This window comes from Nyctibius grandis, chromosome 3 (assembly GCF_013368605.1).
Source record: "Nyctibius grandis isolate bNycGra1 chromosome 3, bNycGra1.pri, whole genome shotgun sequence".
NCBI lineage: Eukaryota > Metazoa > Chordata > Aves > Nyctibiiformes > Nyctibiidae > Nyctibius > Nyctibius grandis.
This window is the reverse complement of record NC_090660.1, coordinates 85,770,036-85,793,888: the sequence shown is the minus strand read 5'-3', so window position 1 is coordinate 85,793,888 and position 23,853 is coordinate 85,770,036.

Here is a 23,853-nt window from a genome sequence, read left to right as displayed (position 1 = left end):
TGCAAGCTGATCATGCCTCTGATCAGCATGTTACTTTCAAAGTGCAGCTATTGGCAACCCAAGATTAGCTGTTAAAATCCTTGGGTTCACAGTTCACCAAGACCTGCCAATGAGAACCTAAAAAACATTCTAGATGTACTGTCCTGAGAGAGATGCTCCAAAATAATGTTTTAAAAATGCCTGATTCCATGGAAGATCGGTGAGTAGATCCTTTTTGCACTGGCTGTATAGACAGGCTTTTCAAGGAACCATTTAGATATCTAGATTGCTATGCATGCCAAAATTAGGAGCTAAAATATAGGAAAGTACGGGTTTATATGCCTGAAATTAGATGTATAACATTTCAGGCAGAAACTTACCCAGGCAGCTAAAGGTGTAATAAAGATATATTAATAATGCATGGAGATATACTGATCTTTTCTGAACTGACTACCTTGGTACTAGTATCCTGACAAAAGCTTTTTAGGATTGGATGTTTTTGTACTAAAGTTTCTGCAAGAACATGATTTACTGAGTGTATTCAGATCATGTCTAACTCTTCCAGCTTCTACTGAGTTAAAAAAATATTAGTAGTGGGAGTTTTGTATAATGGCTGTTGGATAAAACCCCCAGTCAAGAGCCCAGAAGGTAGAATAGAATTTATTTGAATACACATATTAAAGCTAACAAAGGCAAAGTCAGCAGCTCCTGAAAGAGTATTTTCTTCACAGAATTTAATTATGGATCATCACTTTCTGCTCACTTTACTTGAGCCCAGTAACCAATGCTTTTGCAGGAATAAATCATTTAGAATTTTTAAATGCTGGATAATGCTAGCAGTGATTCAAAATGAAAAAAAATGATCTTAATTCATGTAGATCAGGTGGAAATTAAGGTTATCTTCCATACAAAACTTCAGAGCAGCTATAAATCATTGTTCTCAGGAAAAGTGTTGTATAATATTTGAAATTGGAGTATTTTTCCTTGTTTCTAAATAACATGAAGTGCATGGTGCTATTTACTAAGTAATTACCCCATTTTTCTTTTTCTCTACAAGGGATTGAGATAAAAAAAGTGAAATTAAAAACGTCTGCTACTTTTCAAGAAAATCTCGTTGTAATTTCACATATGATTTCCATACAATCATCTCATTCATCTCCAAGGACATTTTTAACTCTGTGTAATATCTGTCCTGGCCACATCGATGTTTGAGTTGCATTCTCTTTAATTCCTCTTATCCTCCCTCATGTACATTCTCATTGTATAGAAAAATACTCCGTAAACTTTTAGGCCACAGAAATCTACAGATTTAAAGGCCTCATTGAAACATTGTTTCTGAAATGAAAATAACCATGAACCACAGCTGTAGACAGAGGTGCTGGACACTACTCACTTCGTCTCTCTGGTTTGAACATGTAGTCAAACACCTGCTCTTTGGTGCAATATGAAGTTGTTGTCACATGAACAAAATCAATAATAAGTAAATCTATGTTTTAGTAAAATGATGCTGAGTGAAATTAGAATTATTTGGAGTTAAGGCTTGATAAAATGTTGAAATATACTTAATACTGATTTAAGCTAGCTTACTTATTTTGAGACTATAATTTTACAATAACTGATTTCTGACATACATGCAGAAATGCCATTGAAATCAGCTTTCTGGAAATATTTTTGCAGTCAAGTTCCTAGTAGCTAAAAAAAAGTTCAAGCATCTGCAAAAAACTTTGGTTTCAAATGTGAGTTGAAGTTCATAGGGCTAAGAAAGATACATCTTTTTCTTAGCTTGTTCGTTCACTCCTGCTGTAATCCTAAACTCGGTTTTTATTCATCTGAAGACAGTCAAGAAATGAAGTTTTGTATGCACTGCTGTAGTCATGCAGGTCCAATAAATTTCTGTGTCTAGTTGCATAACATCAGCTTTTCACAGTATTCTGTAAAGTGAGAGAGGCTAAATCTTTATCTTTCTTATTTTACTGCTTCAGTGTAAACTGAAAAAGATGCCTTTCATCCAGTAATTTCATCCATGTCTTTCTCATCCTCTTCTAACCCTAAGCCAACTGCCATCAGTGGATGGGAATGTGATATTTCTCTACCGTGCACGGTGCATAACAGGACTGACCACAAGGTGCACGAGGGTAGCTGGAGCTGCATGGTGGATGGGAGCAGGTGGGGATGCGCAGAGATCCCACTATCCATGGGTGGATGGGGCCAGGTAGAGACATGCAGGAGTCCTGCTGTCAGTCACCAGGCCCAGAGCCCAGCTGAACCAGCTGGCTACACTAAGGGACTCCAGTCAGGTGGGCATACAGTATTTATCTCCCTTCATTTGCTATGTATACAAATGCAGATCTACCACATCAAAACAGTTGCATAACAGACCTCAAAAAATAAAGTAGCATCTTCAACCAAAGTAAACTCTCTTAGGGTTGACAGATTACCATCCAGACTGAGCAATTATAGCTTGCAGTTGCATCGGGTAGTAATTTGGACCCTTACGCTGCCATCAACTACCTAAAATATTAAGGAAATGGGCAAGGGCAGACAATGCACAGCAATCACAAAAACATCATCATTTTTATTAATTCAAAGTTGGGATAGTTTTTATTGTGTGTTACACAAAATATTCACTGTGGAGACTAATTGCTTTTATTCAAAACCCAAATATAGACCTTTGGAAAAATAATCTCTTTTTTGTGAAGCCAGGGACAAGTATGGATGTTTTTCATGAGAATGCAAGTGTCTCAAATTAAGTTGTGCTTGCAGCACTTTAAATCTGAAGTGCTTTCCATGGTCATGATTTACAACAGTGTATTCTGCTTGACAATAAGATGAAAGATAAAATCTAGAAACCAAGGCCACAAAGCTACATTAAAAGTTAGTTTAGTGTTTGTGTTTGACATTAATTTTTAGGAACCTATCATCATAAATTTGTTTGCATATACAATTTCCATGACTTAATGTCCTTACATTTTACCTCGGAGGATTTTTCTTCTCTTTCTCCACTGTGCCTATTGTCTAAACTAAATAAAGAAAGTTAGGCCCTTCAAGTGCCTGATCTCAGGCAATGTCGTCCTGGTTTAGGATCTGGTCCAGAATCAGTGAAGTGTAATAAATCTGATCATGGTGCTAAGTTATTTCATTTGAGAAAGATCTCTGTATCTGGAAGTGATTTAAGGGAATATGTCAGTCAAAATATGATTGGAGAAGTAATGACTTTCATATATGAACTGGCTTCATTATCACTGAAATGGAACCACTCTTTCTTAAACTCACACTGTATGACAATAAGACCCCAAACACATCAAAGCTTTCTATCACTTGCACACAAAGTCCACAACTTTACAGCAAAATGACATTGGTCATAATATAAAGATTAATAAAATATTTTTCATATTACGGGCTGTAGCAAATTTTACTAAATATCTTCCTACTCATTGATCATATAAAACATATACTTTGGTATCTGATGTATGCTGTTTAACCATTTTCTTGTCCTCTGTGTGACCTGGTTATAAAAGGTAAGCAGGAAAGTTTTCAGAAACACGATGTATAAAATAAAATTTAAGTTGCCTTTTAAGTCCTTGAAAAATCAAAAATTAAATTTTTCATAATATACTGAAGGCACAGTAGGTACCATAACCACTCAACTCTAACTTCTCTGGTTTGGGGATAGACTGGATAATCTCAAAGATCAAAAATATAATAAGACTATCATGCTAATATTACCTTTTCCTGAATGGAAATCCTTAAAAAATATCCATGGCTTTTATCTTTTGAGGAATGAATCAATGGAGAGCAGCTATTCGCCTTTCATTCTAAAACGTGAACTAGAGGACCTCAAATTAAACTAGCCAGTTGTAGATTTGAAACAGGATGTTGTGGGTGTTAAAAGTTTGCATGGCTCCAAAAAGTAATTACACTGATTCATAGGACAAAGATCTATTGAACAATACTAAATATGATGTCAGGCTCAGAAAGTTCCTGAGCTTCAAATTGTCAGAGGCTGGGAAAGTACCATGGGAAAATAACAGTATATGTAGCCCCAGTTCTTACATTGTTCCTTAGGTATTTGGTTTTGGCACAATCAGAGCCAAGGCACTTGGGCATATGGTATGAATTATACAAGTAAAGTACTTCTCCCCACAAATAACTACTTTTAAACTGTATCTCTCCTGGCATTAAAGCTACCCCAGCAATACCTTTCATCTGTAGCCTAGACCTGCGAGAACACTGTGGCCTCTAAGAGGCCTTGGACCATGTAGTTTGGTTTATGAGCTAGGAAAACACCTTGTTTTATCTATCCCTCTAACCCTAAGGCAGGATATATATTGATGGCTTTTTCAAATCTCTCACATGATATTACTTCTGTGCTACTGACCACTGAATTGGGCCACGATACTCTTTCAGTCTCTCACAGCTGTTAGCCTGATAACAGAATCAGAGCTCTTACAGAAAGCAATAATCATTTGCCACTACTGTTACACTCAATAACCATCAATAAAACTGTCAGTCTTGCAACTCTTCTACCACCAGCCACCCTCAGCTACACAAGTATCTCACATTCTTATTGGTCTAAACCTGCTAAGTGCCAGGGTCTGGCCCATGCTCTCAGAGGTACATAGTTTCAGATGAAGAAAAAGGCTCTTCCCTTCCAACCCTGGCCATGCAAGTGAACCTGGCTTATAATTGCTTTACAATACACTTCATGGTACACACAAATAAAAATATAAAATGGAGGTGATTTCAACTAATGTGGAACATCAGATCCTGAGCATTAAAATTGCCCCCAAAGACTGATTTCTCTATTGCCAGGGGAAGGTTCACTGAGAAAAGAGAAAAAACTTCAGAGGCGAGATGAGTGTGTATCCTACATCTCCATCAGACATTGAGCAACCTCACCAATAATTGCCCATTTTTGAAGTGACATTAAACCCTGGAGCAGCAGAGCTCATTGTTAAATATTGTCTTCCCATAAAGACAAGGAGAATTATTGCTGAAGGAAGAATTCACATACAAACTATAGCCAACTTTGAGGGAAGGGCAACAGGTCATTATCCCGTGCTGGGAGCAACCTGGATTTATACTGTTCCTCCTTGATTTTTCATAGGTTTCTTTTTTCAGGGGAAGGCAAAGTAGCAGGATGGGAAAGGCTCTTTCTCATTCATTTGCTGTCACAAGAGAAGGTCGCTATGGCTCTGTGGAATCACTTTCTCTGCCTGAGAGAGCCTAGGGATCATGGAAAGCTGCTAGCTGTTTTCTGCAGGTCTGCACACCAGATCATAATCTTATAGTAAAAGAGAGATGGGTGTTCTGTCATTTTACCCATTCTGAATTGCCTCCTTTGCTTTTTTTTTGCCCATTTCTCTGTTCTGCCCAGGACGCTCTGAATGACAGCACAACCCTCTGGTGCATCAGCCACCAGCTTTGTATCATAAGCAAACTTGATGAGAGTGACTTTGCCACATCATCCAAGTCATTAATAAAGATGTTAAAGAATACTGGCCTTAGTATCAACCCCTGAATACATGGCCAATTTAATACTGGCCCCAGTATCAGCCTGTGGAAAACATGGCCAATTTTCCATCCACTTCACTGTCCACTTATCTAACCTGCACTTTTTCACTTTATCTATGAGGATGTTGTGCAAGGACAGTGTCAAAAGCCTTGCTAAAACCAAGATAAATAACATCCACTGCTCTGTCCATGTCCACTAAGCTGGTCGTCTCATTATAGAAGATAATCAGACTGGTAAAGCATGATTTCCCCTTCATAAAGCCACACTGACTACTCCCAACCACCTTCTTCTCCTTCATATGTTTGAAAATGGTTTCTAGGATTAATTGTTCCATCACCTTCCCAGGGAACAAGGTGAGGCTGAGCAGCCTGTAGTTCCCTGGATCCTCCTTCTTGTCCTACTTGAAGGTAGGAGTGACATTTGATTTCAAAGATAATTGAGAGTGGCTTTGCAATGACATTGACTAGCTCCCTCAACACTCCTGGGTGCATCCCACCGGGTCCCCCAGGCTGATGTATGTTCAATTTCTATAAATATTCCTTAAGCTGATCCTCCTCCACTGAGGGTGTCTTCCTTGCTGCAGAGTTTCTCACTCACATCAGGGACCTGGGATTCCTGAAGGACCATCTTACCAGTAAAGACCAAGGCAGAGAGGACATTGAGCAGCTTGGCCTTTTCTGTGTCCTTTTTTACCAGGTCCCCTGCCCTGTTCAGCAGCATGCACACATTTTCCCTAGTCTGTCTTTTGCTGCTCATGTATTTGCCTTTCTTATTGCCCTTCATGTTCCTCCCCAGACTGAACTCCAGGTGGGCTTTGGCTTTTCTGATCACTGCATGCTCGGACAGTGTCTTTGTATTCTTCCCAGGTCTCACGTCTCTGCTTCCACCTCCTGTATGCTTTCTTTTTATGTCTGAGTTTTGTCGTGAGCTCCTTGTTCATATATACTGGTCTGCAACCTTTGCTTGATTTCCTTCACAGTTAAATGGACCTTTCTTGAGCTTGGAGGAGGTGATACTTGAAAATCAAACAGGTCTCCCAGACACCTGTTTTCTCCAGGGCTGTCTCTCATGAGATTCTTCTAAGCAGGTGCCCTGAACAGGCCAAAATCTGTTCTCCTGAAGTCCAGGCTTTTGCCATGCTATGCTCCTAAAGAACTACCTTTTATTTAATTTCAGTTAAAAGGGATCCAGGTTGTGGGCTCCAAGACTGCTCTGCACTGTGAACCACAGTGTTCAGAAGCATGCTCCTGATCTAAGATAAAACAACAATATAAGACACAACTTGAAGGCAGGGGTGAATCTGATTTTTTTATCATTCTGGTCAGAGAGGTTAGTGAGCAATATGAGATTTTTCCTTAAAGTGCTTCTATTTCTATTTTTGTATGACTCTTTAGTGTAAAAAATAAAACAAAACCAACAAAAAAAACCACCAAAGCATAAACAGCTCAGGAAGAAGGATCAGAAATCAATTTTCTCCTTTTCTGTATCCACTAAGTTGCAGCATTATACTCCTCCTAAATTACACAAATTATACACAAAGGCCAGAAGAGCATTTCCGACTCCTTCATCCCTGCTTAAGGCAGGCAGACCAAATTTAAGACAGAGACATTTCCGCATCATTTGCTACCAACTGGCAAAGGTATACCCCTTTAGCCCCCTGCTTCTTGTAATTCTCATTCCTGGGATCCTGTACCTCTTCATTCAACGCACATGACACAAGACTATGTGTTCCACTTGTGGCATCAGACCCCAACACTTAAGCACTGAAGTCCTGAAATTTGCAGTGCCTAAGGCATATTCTGAATCTGTACTACATCACCTTAACAGATTTTATCATTTGGACCAAAATAATATGAACATCCCCAGTAAACATATCCAAGAGATGGAACTAGGCAAAGAAAAGTTGCATGCTAGCATGGTAAAGGTTTGGTCACTTCATTGCAGCTCATTTACAGAGCTCTGACTAGGCCCCAGGAGTTTGTAAAATCTTGTAATCTGTTCATACCATACTTGGCAAATTTCCAAGCTCTTTTGTCTCAAGAGTGTTCAAATTGTCTTGTAATGAGGATGAATAAAAAAATATTTTGTTTTCTTGAGAGTTTTCATGAAAAACTTGGAATCTTTTCTGGCCACCTCTCCAAAACCCTTACAGATTTGATGAGCTGTATATTCATACCACAGTAAAACACCTATACATAAAGTTTAGTACAGCACTGGCTCCCTTTATCTAATGATCCCATCTTAATGACAAAGATAATCTGTTCTGATCTAAACACATATTAATGTGTGATAAAGATTGAGTTCTAGTAGAGCTGGCTAGTAGAGCTAGTAGGGGGTAAATCAGTTACTTGCAGAAAAATACCATTTGGGTGACTACTTGGATTTTCCTGAAATCTCATTTAACACACTCCCTCCCCCAGAAAAACAAAGATAAAGAAAGAAAGCCAGAAAACATACAGCTGTCAGGAATGTAGAATAGTGCTGCTTTTAAAATAAGAGGTAGTGACTTTTCATCTGAAGAGATTATTCAACAAGGACAAGTGTAAGGTCTTGCACCTGGGAAAACATAATCCAGGAGTGCAACACAGGCTGGGATCTACCCAGCTGGGGAGCAGCCTGTGGAAAGGGACCTGGGCGTTCTGGTGGACAAGCAGCTCAATATGAGTGAAGAGTGCACTGCCGTGGCAAAGAAAGCCAACAGGATGCTGCCTTGCATCAACAAGGGCATTACCAGCAGAGATAAAGAAGTCATTATCCCACTCTACTCAGCGCTTGTCAGGCCACACCTGGAATACTGTGTTAAGTTTTGCTCCCTGCTGTACAAAAAAGATGTGGACAGGCTGGAGGTGGTTCAGAGAAGGGCCACAAAGATGATCAAAGGACTGGGAAGCCTGCTGTATGCAGAAAGGCTGAGAGAACTGGGTTTGTTCAGCCTTGAGAAAAGAAGGCTTAGGAGAGACCTTATTACCATGTTCCAGTATTTAATTATTTAAAGGGTGGCTACAAAGAAGATAGAGACTCTCTGTTTACAAGCAGTCACATGGAAAAGACGAGGGGTAAGGGGTACAAGTTACTCCTGGGGACATTCCAATTGGACACAAGATGACAATTTTTCACAATGAGAACAATTAGCCATTGAAATAATCTCCCCAGAGAACTGGTGGATTCCCCAACATTGGACACTTTTAAGATTCAGCTGGACAGGTTGCTGGGTCATCTTGTCTAGACCATGCTTTTCCCAATAAAGGTTGGACCAGATGATCCTTGAGGTCCCTTTCAACCTGGTATTCTATGATTCAATCATTTTATGATTATTTTAATTTTGAAAATTGACAACTTCTACTAAAGAACTTTCCCGAAACTTTTACTAGAGGAAAATTAACATTTCTGAAAGTCTGACTACTTGCATCTCTGAAATAAAGGGTCCAGCTAAAATGTGGACTAATAGCCTAAAACCTGCTCCTAAAATTAGTTGCCTAAATCATCTGTGGCAGTCTAAATGTCCTGTGCAATAACGTACTGAATAGGACATTCACCTGATAGACCCTAGTTCCTGCCATCATGGGTCGGTACTGGGACCAGTACTATTCAATATATTCATTAATGACTTGGATGAGGGAATACAGTGCACTGTCAGCAAATTCGCTGATGACACCAAACTGGGAGGAATGGCTGACACACCGGAAGGCTGCGCAGCCATTCAGAGAGACCTGGACAGGCTGGAGAGTTGGGCAGGGAGAAATTTAATGAAATATAACAAGGGCAAGTGTAGAGTCCTGCATCTGGGCAAGAACAACCCCATGTACCAGTACAAGTTGGGGGCAGACCTGTTGGAGACCAGCGTAGGGGAAAGGGACCTGGGGGTCCTAGTGGACAACAGGATGACCATGAGCCAGCAGTGTGCCCTTGTGGCCAAGAAGGCCAATGGCATTCTGGGGTGTATTAGAAGGGGTGTATTAGAAGGGGTGTGGTTAGCAGGTCGAGAGAGGTTCTCCTCCCCCTCTACTCTGCCCTGGTGAGGTCGCATCTGGAATATTGTGTCCAGTTCTGGGCCCCTCAGTTCAAGAAGGACAGGGAACTGCTAGAGAGAGTCCAGCGCAGAGGCACGAATATGATTAAGGGAGTGGAACATCTCCCATATGAGGAGAGGCTGAGGAAGCTGGGTCTCTTTAGCTTAGAGAAGAGGAGACTGAGGGGTGACCTCATTAATGTTTATAAATATGTAAAGGGCAAGTGTCAAGAGGATGGAGCCAGGCTCTTCTCAGTGACATCCCTTGACAGGACAAGGGGCAATGGGTGTAAGCTGGAACACAGGAGGTTCCACTTAAATATGAGGAAAAACTTCTTTACGGTGAGGGTGACCGAACACTGGAACAGGCTGCCCAGAGAGGTTGTGGAGTCTCCTTCTCTGGAGACATTCAAAACCCTCCTGGACGCATTCCTGTGTGATATGGTCTAGGCAATCCTGCTCCGGCAGGGGGACTGGACTAGATGATCTTTCGAGGTCCCTTCCAATCTCTAACATTCTGTGATTCTGTGATTCTGTGATCATTGATCTGATTGCTCCAAATTACTGTATGAAAGGCAGTACAACAATCAGCCATATTTTGAGATAAAAGTAGCCATGGCTGTTGATTTTGTGCTGAATTCAATAACATTAGTATGAGCAAGCATAAATAGTTCAAGATTTAACCACCACCTAAATTTTTATAGCAAGGACACAGTCTGGCCATTTATTTCCACTTCCACAAGCTGTCTTGCTACTGTGTTACTCGGCTGAACCAGGGGAAAGACATGACACAATGGTCAGTTGTCACTTTGAGTTTCATTCAGTCTTCAGGTTCTCTGATAACCAACAGCCTGCACTGGCCAAGCAAGAGCCTGTTGTTTTCTCCCCTTATTGCTGGATGGACATCATCTGCCCATATCCAACAGACCTCAGGTCCCAAAAGGCCTTGCTAGATCAGGGCTGTCTTTCTGACAGTACAAACCTAGCAAAGAACTGGATTAGTGAGGTAACATTCACTTGTGGCATCAGCAGTGTCCTGAGATGAAACAGTGCTCCAGCACATTTATATATATATATATATATATATATATATAAAAATGTTTTATATGAAAATAAAAATTAACAGCTTACTTTTAGGCAGAGTCTTATACAGCCATGAAATGGCAGCAGGCTGACCAGTACTAAAGTGCCTTTAACTGCTGCAAGCCAAACCAAAAAGCTATGCGCATGGATACATGGCCTTGTCCCCAACTGAATAGCACTGAATCCAGCCAAAACTCATTTAGAGTTGAAAACTGTCAGCAGTTGGCCAAATGATGATGATTCTGGTTGCCTATAAAGATAATTCCTGTAGTTTTATCTCAGAGTAATTTGCAACCCATTGTGTCTGCTTCACAGGATGGTATGAACTGTGAACACTTGTAGTATTTATTGATACCACATGTTAATGCATAAGTGGATAGCCAAATACAGACTAATGAGAGTCATAAAATATAAAGAAGTGATGGAGAGAGAGGATTTTTGGCATCTTTCACAAAGAGCTTCTCATGCTTGAAGATTGAGCTTGGCCTTGGAAAAAAAAAATCTACCATATGCAGAGGCACTGGGCATGTTGCATCACATAGTTTCCCCATAAAACAGCCCTTGTGTTATAGGAACCACAATACTCTACAGAAGATGAACAAGAAGATGCCAAAAAAGAAACAAGATGTTAATAAGCTCCATCACAGGGATTTCTCCAAACAAATTTCTGATGTGGTCAGAATTGATTTCACATGTTTGTTTAGATTAAACAAGTGTACCCATTTTCCCCTAAGAACTCTCAAGGCAGTAACGAATATTTAGCTTCTATAAAACATGCAGTGGAATTTCTAAGCTTCTTGATGGCAGTTATAATTGGAATGAAAGAAAAGGAGTTTTTGGAAGCACTGGGCAATACAAAATGCAAGTGCTGCAAAATGTCAGTCAGCACCCATTTCCATTCAGTATCAAAATTCACGCACTTCAGACAGTTCAGCACTTGGAATTCAAAAGGTGAACTTTTCACCAGATATAAACCATGGAATAGAATTCCATTACACATGCGGTTGTGAGTTGTCTCTTGGTGACATGGACGTTGATTATGAAATGAGGGAGCAGCTCTACCCCTAGCCCCATAAAGCACTCATAATTCTTAAAGAAAACTTTAATCACCACTAATCCAAACTTTAAGCCCTGAAAAATCCATAACAAATTCCTATGCAATGGATTATATTTTCATTGTCTTATAACTTTGTCCACTCTCTCTTATCTTCCCATTCAAGCTGAACTCTGTAATGATGTCTGCATCCCATTCAGAGAGGTGCTCAGAAGAATAGTGTAGCTTGATTTGGACTTTGAGGATCACCCTTCCCAAGTCATGTGAGGTGTCTGTGCTTAGCAATGGACTCTACATCCAGCTCAGTGATACTGAGTTCCTTGTTCTTTATATAAGGCCTTCTAAGGAACCAGTTTTGTCTCTCCTGCCAGGCTGGTATATAAGTATGAGAAAGAGAATCAGGAAATGAGGTACAAAAGGACATGAAGCTGGGAGATATGTTTGCATATTCAAGCTCCTGTGCAACTTCTGAACACTTGTTGCAGGAAGGCCCAGAAAATGGAAAGCCATGAAAATTAAAGCCATATTAGGATAAAATACTTCATTCATTCCATCATTAAAGTTCTCCATGACATAAAATCCCTTGAGCTGAGAGCATAAAGTTTTTAAAAAGGCAAGGCTCCTCCTGGATCAGATGGAAAACTTAACATACCCACCATATAATGCTGGAGCATGTAATACTTCCCATGAGAACTGCACATTTTGATACCAAGCCAAAATACCTTAACTATTTGTTCCAAAGTTTCAAAAGTGACTAGCAATATGACAGAGATTTTATTTTCAGAAAATCAGGTCATTCTAAGGGCATATCAGGTTGGACACCCAGAAGTCAATGTATTTGGACACCCTAGGAACATTTCAAAAACTGTAATGTTGGTTTTAATCTGATTGATACATTTTCTGAGTGTAACCCTTTGTCTCTGTATATGATAAAAACTCTGCTTGCAGTCACTATGCAGTTAACTACTCCCAGTCAACATCATGTTTTCCGTATTCTATTTAGCATAAAGATAAGTAAATCAGGAAAAAAAATCAGGGAATTTATTCCTTCTGTGCTGTACCCCTCAAAATCCATCCATTTTTATCTAAAGAAAGATTAGGTTTTATCTGAGGAAGGATGGAGAGACACTGATATTTCCATTTAATCCACCCCTGAAAAAAAAAAGAGTAACAACTTTAATTTCAAGATTTCAAGGGCAGAATGTTTGCTGTGAACAGGCTGACAGACGTTATGATAACACATAGCCAAAGCAAGAGGTGGAGGAGAACATATTATATGTTTTGTAATTACACACACAGGGTTTATTATACTCATCACAGATACAGGCATTATTTTTGGAACAAATCATTTGATGAGCTGTCCAGCATTTTATCCCTGTCTCCAATTTAAAATTATGATAATGGCAAGGAAACCAAACACTTCTCTAGAAAAAACAAACTTAGAGATAGAGCTCTGGAAAGCTCCTACAGTAAATTAAAGGTTAAGCAAGAGTGTTGTAATTGCTTTAGCCTCTGTTAGATGAAAATTATTTTAATTTCATGTAATAAATTCAAAATACCAGAAGATATTGCTGTGAGCTGTAGTGTGAGTGTCACTCGGTTCACTGTAAACACGATTTGGTTTTAACTTAACCATTCTAGTGCCAAGTGTTGGAGAAACTAGATGTCAACCAGGCATTACAATTTGATTCTCAGTTTCTCCATTCCCAGTACTTTTAAACTCTATACATCAAAATACGAAAGAGGCTGCCTTTGCTTCAGGACGAACGTGGAATCAGTACCAAGGCAATGAGTAAGTGGCCAGGCACCATATTTAATAGACTTCTTGTCTTTTATGCATAGTTCTTGTGTAAGGAAGAAGGATGCTCCAGCCATTATGACACTTTGTAATGCTGTGGAGTAGAACCTGGTTCTTGTTCTGCTGCACGTTTCCTTGGTTACACCACATAACACTTGGCCAGACTGTAAGGACACTTGGATGTAATGACTCCTAACACTGCTATGCCTGACTTTTGAGTACCCGGCTGCAAGAATTCAATAATGCTGAGTTAGACATCAGGGGCTACAGATATCCTTTGTGAAAGGCTGCTTTCCACACGAAATAGACTGACGCTCAGACTGGTTGGATGCAGTCCCACAGAGAGACAGCAGCTTTAGTTAAGCTCTTTCAAAAGCACCACAGAGGAGAAAGCTTAATACTACAGTCTGGCCTAAGCACATCCTCACCTATAGTGTAGATGGAGCAGATACCTGTATGGCTGTGACCATCATACCAACCATGTATCTTCTTATGCTTCAATAAGCCTAGCTTCAGATAAAACTGCTCCTACTGAAAAGATCTTATCATATATGGAATCTTATACAACATAGGCAAGGAATTGTCTGGCTTATTGCCTTTTGGCTGTAATATGAACATCATTGGCACAGTACTTCTGTAAGAAGGACTTACAGGACCAGTAGGTAAAGGCATGGCACATAGCTGTTAGTGCACACATGGTTCTAGCTTGTGCCACCTTAACTGTCTAGTCACAGTTACATTTCCACAAGGTATACTGGGAGAAGTATGTATATAAGACTGAGACTCACCAGAGCTGCCATTTTAACAGGGCTTACACCACTGGGAAACAGAGGAGAGCCTCGGAAATTTATTTTCTATCCCAGACTCATCATTTTTAGTCTGAGTTTGATGCCTGCATGAAACTGGATTTAAAGTCCTATGTCTCTATACGTATGTGTATATATGCACACACATGTAACTTGTGTTCAGCTAGTGGACCCAGGCAGTCCTCAAGGTATTCAGTTCCACATCACCTGTGTTTACAGAGGTAATGTTCACCTTTCCCACCAAAGCAGTGTAACTTTTGAGACAAATGAAACATTCAGAAGATACAGGGAAAGGAAGTGGGAGGTTTCACACCATGAGGACCTGTGATGAAAACGTTCACTTGGAAGAGAGAGGACCATGGTTCTCTGAGGCACAAAGCTGCTGCCAAAACTGCTAACGTATTTAACAGTGAACAGTCATAGGACAAAATACAAAATTAACTTGGGTAGCTGGGACCAGAGTCTCATCTCCCAGATAAGAAATTCTCAATGTGTCTGTCTGCAGGTCCACTACAAGTTTGCATGGATGTAGGGAAGAATGACGTTTAAGTCCTGGGTGAGCCCAAGGGTATAGGGGGTGCTGTTGACTTGAGATGGTCATAGTGGGAGAACTGTGAAATCTGCCTTTTTGGGAGAGAAGTCTGAGTCCATGGATGAGACCATCCATGGGGTAAGGGGTAAGGCTGCAGCAACCTCACAGGCATGATGAGGTGTTAAACGGAAAATGCCTATAACTCTTTGCTAGGGTTGAAAACGAAAAGAAAATAAGAAACCCACAAAATGGGGCCATTTTTAACTTACCCCTCAAAAGATACTATTTTGCCTTAAAAGACATCTGAGGCTTTGACTCATTCTACTTTAAAAACGAAGACAGGCACAGAATAATTTTTTAAGAGTCCATGAGTATAAGTAGGAGTAATCTCTGCAAGCTAGCAATGAGGAACAGCATCCCTGATGAACTGGTGGAAGTTTTATTACAAGTCATTTACAGCAAGAGCGGACAATGTGGTAGGGAATATGACCTGGCATTAAATGACAGTGGGAGTTGGACAAATAACCTAAGAGGATTTTTTCATCTCTGATATCTTTGTTTCTACAGAGATTATGAAGAAAAATAAAATTAAACCTCTGGTGCAGTAGTTTATATACCAGTGTATGGGATCTTAATATCTGCGTATCAAAAGAACGTAAACCATGCAGAATTCCTGGCCAGCAAAATATGGTTTCTGTTATAAGACAAAATACAAATATAACACACCTTATTCTGAAATGGTGCAGTACCACCACAGTCACTTCCTTATGTGTCCAACTGAGGAAAGGAGGAATAAGCAAAATTAAATTCAAAATTCAAAAACTCTGAGTTAATCAGAGTTTCTCTTGGTCCAAAGAGACAACAGAGTATCCCAGGATAAAGGATAACTAGAGGGAAGAATATTACCTTAGAGACATGTTGGAACCCATCTAAGGAGTAAATCAGCTTCTAAACATACATGTGTCTGTGAACTATCAGCCAAGGAAGATTTCTAACATGAACACTCACTCCTCTAAATGCACACAACTAGGTGAGATGAATCTGTGTCACGGTTTAAAGCTGGGCCAGCTGTTAAACCTGTGGCAGACGTTCTCTGTTAACCCTCCCCCCCCACCCAAAGGAAAAGGGAAAGGGAAAAGGGAGAGAGACTTATGGGTTGGAAAGTTAAAACAGCTTTAATAAACTATAATAATGAAAAAGAGTATAATAATAATAGAAATAATCAAATATATACAAATATATACAAAACCAAGATCAAGAGCTTGGAAATCCTCCTCAGGCAGAGTTGCTCCCCCAGCACAGGCAGAGGGGAAAATGCAGTAGCTCCCCCTGCCATCGCACCTGCAGGCTTTTAACTGGAGAACTAGCAAAGCTGGTACCAATCAGTGGGAGACAGGAGGGCCCCTCCCTCCTGGGCCCCACCTCCAGGAGGCAGTGGGTTAGTGATAAATAGGAAAGTGAGAATGACGTGTATGGGATGGAATACCTTGTTGGTCAATTCTGGGCCACCTGCCCCATCTGCTCTTCCCTGTAGGTGCGACCCCCCTTCAGCTCTTCACTCGTAAGCAGTGAGGAATTTAGCAGTGACTTTGGTTTCTCTAAGACTAATTGGCCTGGTTTGGGCCAAACCAGGACAATCTGCAATCAAACATTACCCTGTTTTGTATTGGCAATGTGAAGTTGGTGCTCCAGACTTCATGGGGTTCACTTCTTCTAAGGTGAATGGGTAGTCTTCCAGAAAATCACCATGGAGGAAACAGTAGGTTAGAATGAGGAAAAAAATGCTTTACAGAGGAGTTTTGCAGGACTTTCACTGTCTTGCCTTTTAAAGGTCCCCTTTAGCACGTACGTTTGTGTCTTCTTCCAGGGACTTGCAGAGCTGTGGTACCCGCTGTTTTTAGAAGAAACTATGGCATGTTTGCTAACTTCTTCCCTTCTAAGTTAACAGACGCAGAGTAAAAACACTAATGCAGATGTCTAGCCAGGAATATGTCTCATCAGTACATCAATAAATATTTTTGGGATACTTTTAAATGCTCTGAAAATTTGCTTTCATCAGAAATAAGTAAGGTTGCAGAACTGTGAATTCTGCTCCTCCTGATGAGATATTCCTTGTGGCCGACAACAAAATAGCTATAAATTGATGAGATGTTTTAGTCCAAGACGAGAAAATAGCAACCATTGTTTTTTAATGAACTACTAAAAAATTCTATAAAGTAAAGTCACTGCTTACACAGCAGCTGATTTATTTTTAATAACACAGCTGTAAAACAATAGGCCTGTGCATCGAGACAAGCACCTTGGGTATGCATGCTTTCAGAAGGGGAAGACTTTGGGCCCAATATCTTGTGGTGTCCCTGACACTAGCTGAGCATCAAACTCAGTGATCTTGGACCTCTGCAGGAAAATAAGCCACATCAGCTGTTCGTTTGTTTTCCCATCGCAATCTGCAACTTTGCTCAGTCTCTCTTGGGAGATCAAACAACTTGGGATTGAGAAGAAAGCACAGCCTCCAACTGATGCTATGTCATGCTATGCCATGACTCTCTCTGTATTTTACTCATATTTTACTCATTTAGTGTTTGGCAACATTGATGTATTCGTGTGTTATCTTAACTGTCATGGTGAGAACGTAATTACTGTCCCCAACAAAAAATGTGGAAGCTTTGGAAAAGAGATCCTATAACTATCTGATTTCTCCTTATAAAATATGAAGAAAGCCAAGTGAAACTAATGTAAGAGTACTTATTGGCTTCTGGGGCTTTTGGTTAAACTTTTATTTAAATATAAACATATGATTTTAGGATTCTCTGAGAACCTACAACTGAATTAGTTACTCTTCCTCTACTGAAGCTCTGAACCCATTTTTTCAGGGAAATCATTAAAGTTTAAACACAGTTCATGTTAGTTAACCCACTCCACACAAAAAAAAAAAAAAAAAAAAAAAGAAAAATTAATATTTTAAAGGAATAAATTCAGCATCAAGTCCTACTAGTTTGACTATTGTTGTGGTTTAACCCCAGCCAGCAGTTTAGCCCCACACAGCTGCTCGTTCACTCCCCACCTTAGTGGGATTGGGGAGAGAATCAGAAGGGTAAAAGTGAGAAAACTCATGGGTTGAGATAAAGACAGTTTAATAGGTAAAGCAAAAGTTGCACATGCAAGGAAAGCAAAATAAGGAATTAATTCTCTACCTCACATCAGCAAGCAAATGTTTAGCCATCTCCAGGAGAACAGGGCTTCATCACACAGAACAGTTACTAGGGAACACAAATGTCACAACTCTGAACATCCCCTGTTCCTCCTTCTTCTCTGCAGCTTTTATTGCTAAGCATGATATCATATGGTATGGAATATCCCTTTGGTCGGTTGGGGTCAGCTGTCCTGGGTGCGTCCCCTCCCAACTTTTTGTGCATCCCCAGCCTGCTCACTGGTGGGGCGGTGTGAGAAGCAGAAAAGGCCTTGATGCTATGTAAGCACTGCTCAGCAGTAACGGAAACATCCCTGTGTCATCAGTGCTGTTTTGGTCACAAATCCGAAACATAGCCCCATACTAGATACTGTGAAGAACATTAACCCTATCCCAGCCCAAACCAGTATAATACACAAGCTGTGGACAGAGCAGAAAGATGAACTCTGTTGTATTTCCCAGAATCACAGAGCTGATGAGGTTGGAAGGCAGCTCTGGAGACTAGCTAGTCCAAGCCCCTCTCAAAGTAGGGTAGGCTACAGCAGGGTGCTCAGGGCCATGTCCCATTGGGTTTTGAATATCTCCCAGGACAGAGACTCCACAGCCTCTCTGCTTCAGTGTTGAACTACTCTCACAGTAGAAAGTATTTTCTCATATTTAACAGAATCTGCTGTAATTCAACTTGTGCCCATTGCCATTGCATAGATACATCCATCTGGGTTGTGGTCTAGGAACAGCTGTGATCCCTCTGGCCAGTTGTAGATCACAGAATCATAGAACTGTTTTTATTGGAAAAGACCTTTGAGATCATGAAGTCCAACCATTAACCCAGCACTGCCAAGTCCACCACTAAACCGTGTCCCCAAACACCACATCTACATGTCTTTTAAATACCTCCAGGGAAGGTGACTCCACCACTTCCCTGGGCAGCCTGTTCCAATGCTTGATAATGAACTGCTGATGATCTGAACCGCTACTAAGTCCATTAACTGCATCAAATAGTTTTCAACAAACATTGAAGGATGCTTTGATAATTGCTCAAATGTAACTATTTACATTTTATGCAGGAGGAAACCTGCTTTTCTAACATGGCACTCTTACTTCTGAAGGAATTCAGCACAAACTCAGCTATTTTTTTTTTTTTTTGTGCCAAGTGGTTTATTTTGATTGAACGGAGGGATTTTTCCTATTTCTACAACTTATTGCCTCCTTTCACTCTAGCCATTGTTTCTGAACTACAGCTGGTTAGAAAGTGTATGTGCTTTCTTCATCCACAGAAAATTACTAAAAATGATCCAAGTATTTATGTCAGAAAATTCTATTGTAAGTCAAGAAAAGGAAAACAATAACTTGTAGTCAAAATTTTTTTTCCCCCATATATCGTTTCTGTGGCTGGAAAAACACAAAGCTGAAGATAAATTTTCTTAGAAAAAACAACTTCAGTGGATAATTGTCAATCATTCTTAGCTGAAACTCTTTACTCCACTGCAATTATACATGTGTTTCCCAATCTTTTCTCTTTCATGTGAAATAAGTGACAAATTCTTTGACCGAACAGCAATACAGGAAACAATGGCCACTTTATACATTTACATATTTTCTGTGTATTCTGAAAAAAACAAATGCACTGCTATGTATGTGAGTATGGGTCTAATTCTGTCTTCCCAGTACTGAAGTTAGTTCTGGTCCATCTGTTTTTACAAGGACTGTAGAATCAGACTAAACATGTACGTACACGGAAAAGCAAACCATTACCTAACAGTGTCTGAGGAATCCGTGAAAGAAATATAACCTTAGTCACCTCCCACCAAAAAAAAAAAAAGTCAACCTTTGCACCAAATTCTCCATTGCTTGCTTTCTTATAGCTGTAAAAGACTGAATCAATGCAGTTTCCATCACTTCCTTCTGATGACTGCACAGTGCGCTTTCTTCCGATGACTTCCTCATGGAAGTAGTGTTCTCTTTCATGTAGTTTCCCCTTTCCTTTATTTTATTTAATGTCTTTTACTCCCACTTGTACTAGTCTGGAGCATCTCTTTTTTTTTGCCTTTCAGAATATGTCCTTGCCAACATATATTCAATTATCAAAACTCTTTTAGCAGACATTTGTTCAAGCAATGTGTGTTAAATTTGAATAATCTTTGCTCATAATTCTTCCCCTTAAAAGGAAAAGCACAGATACAGTATGTTGTGAAAGCCATGTAGGCAATGACTGTGGAACACTGAAAACTGGAAGTTTGTATAGGCAACAGTTGTTATTGTTACGAATAAAATCCAAGGTAAGAAACTTTTTAATAATTTCCTGTTTGGAAGACTTTATAGGTGTTTAGCCAACAAGATTTTAAAAAAAATACAGGCTATAAAAAAAGTAGCAAAAATCTTAAAAGTTAAGCTGCTTGTTCCTTATCCTGTTCCCATTGCTCCTGATGGCTAATATTTCACTTTGCTTCAGTGCCCAGATGGCATCATGGTAGCGTCACAGTCTGCAAGAAGTGGAAAGTCTTGTCAAACAAGATCCTGATACCCTGAGGTTGGTCCTTTCTGCATATCTGTCAGACATGACTTTCCTAATTATCCCTAACCAGCCCATTTTCAGGTTCCTGCGATTACTCTCCACAACTACTTTACTACATTAACCTCTACAGCAAATGGTAGTAATGCGAACAGAGAGAAGTACAAGCCTGAGAAAGGAAAAAAATGGAAGTCAGAAAATTTGTGTAACAATTTCTTACTGAGACACATGTGATAGGGCAGTAACTTACTATGTTAGACTGATGTGTGTACAGTGGAGGATGAGGATATTTCAATAAGGCACTTTGTGAGACAGGATCCTTCTCACTCTAAGGACTGTGGCAAGGCACGTGAGACATTCATGGTGATGGTGTTGGCAAATTCATCGACATTTTGCCAATGAAATAAGATGTCCCCAAAGTTCTGTGGGTTATAATGGTCCTATCCATCTTAGTTCTACACAAATTCATAAATGAAAATCTGTGTTATCAATGGGTATGTTCAAGGAAAGTTTTCCTGTGCTGGTTTCAGAATGGTACCTTTCACATCTGTTAGTTGTCATCTTACTTGGCAAGTCAAGGATGCTGTGACTAGGGAAATGATAAAAAATTGCTGACAAGATCGAGCTTTGCAATAGCATTTATTTGATTCCAGTATTAATCATGTTAACTTTGCATGTTGATTTCTACATACATAACCCTGTTTTTGTAACTATTTTAGTTATCTAATCTAGTGTTATGTAAGAGATACTGAAGCACCAATTCCAGAAATATGGAAATCGCATCAATTTCTTCTGATTTGGAGTGGACAGAAATCACTCCTCTCCTTCAAGACAGTACACAGAGTACCTTCTGTTACATAACTGGCTCAACGGTTACTCCAGGAACAGCTGTACTAGTTATGTATATGCACATTTTCATATATGTGTATATATATACACATAAAGTATGTTTAACAAGTGCATATGTTCAGGGACCTGGAAAATAACAATCTTTTGAGTCTGAGCGAGTTTTGAATAGATCAATGTGTATGTCATAATGTCATATTTCAAAAGTTGACATGCTGATTTCAGATATAGATTTGCAGCCCTGGTAATTCTGAAAATACAACTAAAAGTCAAATCCTGGCATGTGTAAGCGTGGTACACACTAGATGAGATGAATTAGCTACCATCTGCAAAGATTAAGGCGCAGCTTTGATACTGGCTCAGATGTCAGCAGCAGGGTGTGGTGGGAAGGTGTACACTTTAAGGTCACGGCTTACATCTGTGTAACAGACTCTACAACAAAGAATGAGCTCCTCCCTGTTTCTGTTCCAGTTTGGGAGAGATGGAAGATTATTATCATACAAAAGAGTCTTCAGACAAAATGCTGCCATCTTTGCCTCTGGATTGCAAGAGCTCCTGTTCAAATCGTGCTCAGTAGATACTGGTGCTGAATTATGCTTGTTAGTCAGCCAACACAAAACATTTTACGAAAGCCATGACACTGATCCATTTTATATTGGTGCATATTTGGCTATGTCCCATGCCTAATTCTAGAAGAATTTGCAATAGATCAACTTATCTAACAATTACAATTAAAAAAGAAGTACAAAATGTTGATTTATTAACTGCTTCATTCCAGCTTAATTCCAACCACTGTGAAATACACAATGAATTAATTCAAAAACAGCTGCACTTATAGTTAGCCCACTTTAAAACACTACAAAACCTAATACCTGTCCTGTGTTTTCATACAGCCGATATGTACATGTACATAAGTGCGATGGCAGGAATGGATTTTCCTAATATGTGAAAGAAGGGCATTTCTTCCCATAAATCTTCCCCAATCATGGTCAGTATGACCATGAAGAAGACGTGCTGGGATGTCCCTGCAGAAAGAGAAAAAGATCTTTAGAAGCTGATCAAACAGGTCCCTTTCAGAGAACAGATTTTCAGGGAGCAAAAAGCTGAAAAACTGTCCAAGGCACCACAAATTCTACCAAACGCTGTTGAACAGGCTATTTACACTATACATTAAAATCCACCTCCCAGAATCTGCAGATTTATGGTAATGGACATCTGCAAGATTTTAACCCAGAATTATTTTCAAGGCACTAAAAAAAACGCATTCCTGACAACAGAGGCTTTCAGGTACTTGTACACTGGTACACTGAGCAGAGACCTCTCTCCGATGCTGAGGTCAGCCAGTCAGACTCCACCCTATCCACCAAACCTTCTTACCCTCCAAAACAGAGCTGTCTCACTCAAAATAGGGATGAGAATCGCTCCTTGCCTGTGATAACTCTAAAACACACCTGGGAACTGTCTGAGAGTGTGAATCGTCCCAGTGTGACATCAACCTTGCTGATGATTTACCAGTAGAGGCAATTATGTCCCAGCAGCCAGGGACATGTCCTGGCATTTTAAACACCTTTGAAAAAGCATCCTGGGAAATACTCAGCAGATATACCCAAGCTTGACTGGCTTGCCAAGCTAGTCCCTTTTTATTTAGCTGCAATGTGATTTTCTGAAATACCAAAGTGTACTATTAGTGTTGCTTTTCTACAAAATTTGGTGTCAAAAGCCCTACCAGCGTTGCTCGTGCTCACTGGCAGGCAAGCCCCCCTTCCAGATAAACACTTTGTCCCTCCACCTCCAACTTCCTTTCTCTGGGTCAAGTCATTTCTGTGAAGAGACATGCTCATCTCTACATCCTGTCTCCTGCTCCTTGCAGAGGAGCTTGTCTCCCTTCTGCTGCTTGGCAGGAGGTTTTTCATCAGGTTGTTAACATCTGGGTGGGCCTCGAGCTGGGAATTATCCTGAGGACTTCACATCTGCAGCTCGGGTCTTAGGTCCACAGCACCTGAGCTCCCACGGCTGAACCCTGCCCACCAAGAAAGCAGTCCCTTGCCTGAGATGGGCTTTCCGAGGGGGTAGCTCACCCTGATGAAGGCAAGAGAGGGTCAAACCTTCTGAAACATGGCCAGAAAAGACTAGTGAGAGCCTTGTTCTGCCAGAACATCTGCACAGGCATGTTCCCCAGCTTTGCTCACTGCTCTCAGCTCTCTGCAATCCTGAAAAGTCATGGATGGGATGAGCTGCTCATCTGAACCCTGTCATAGCAATGGAGAGTGACAAGGCACCCTAGAGAGTCAGTTGGCCTGTTTTCAATAGCTACTTAGGGAAAAAATGGGGATTGCCCTAAAAATTCTGCTTTCTTCCACTAACTATAAGCACACCCCAGAGGAATGTTATAGGCACCATGCAGAAAATTTACGTTTTCTACTTGGAAATTCGCCTGCTTTGACAGTGTAAATCTAGATTATAGGGACCACTGTGACCACTCCATCTGAGCTGTTCCTTCATCCTTCATCTGTTAATCTGAGAAATTCT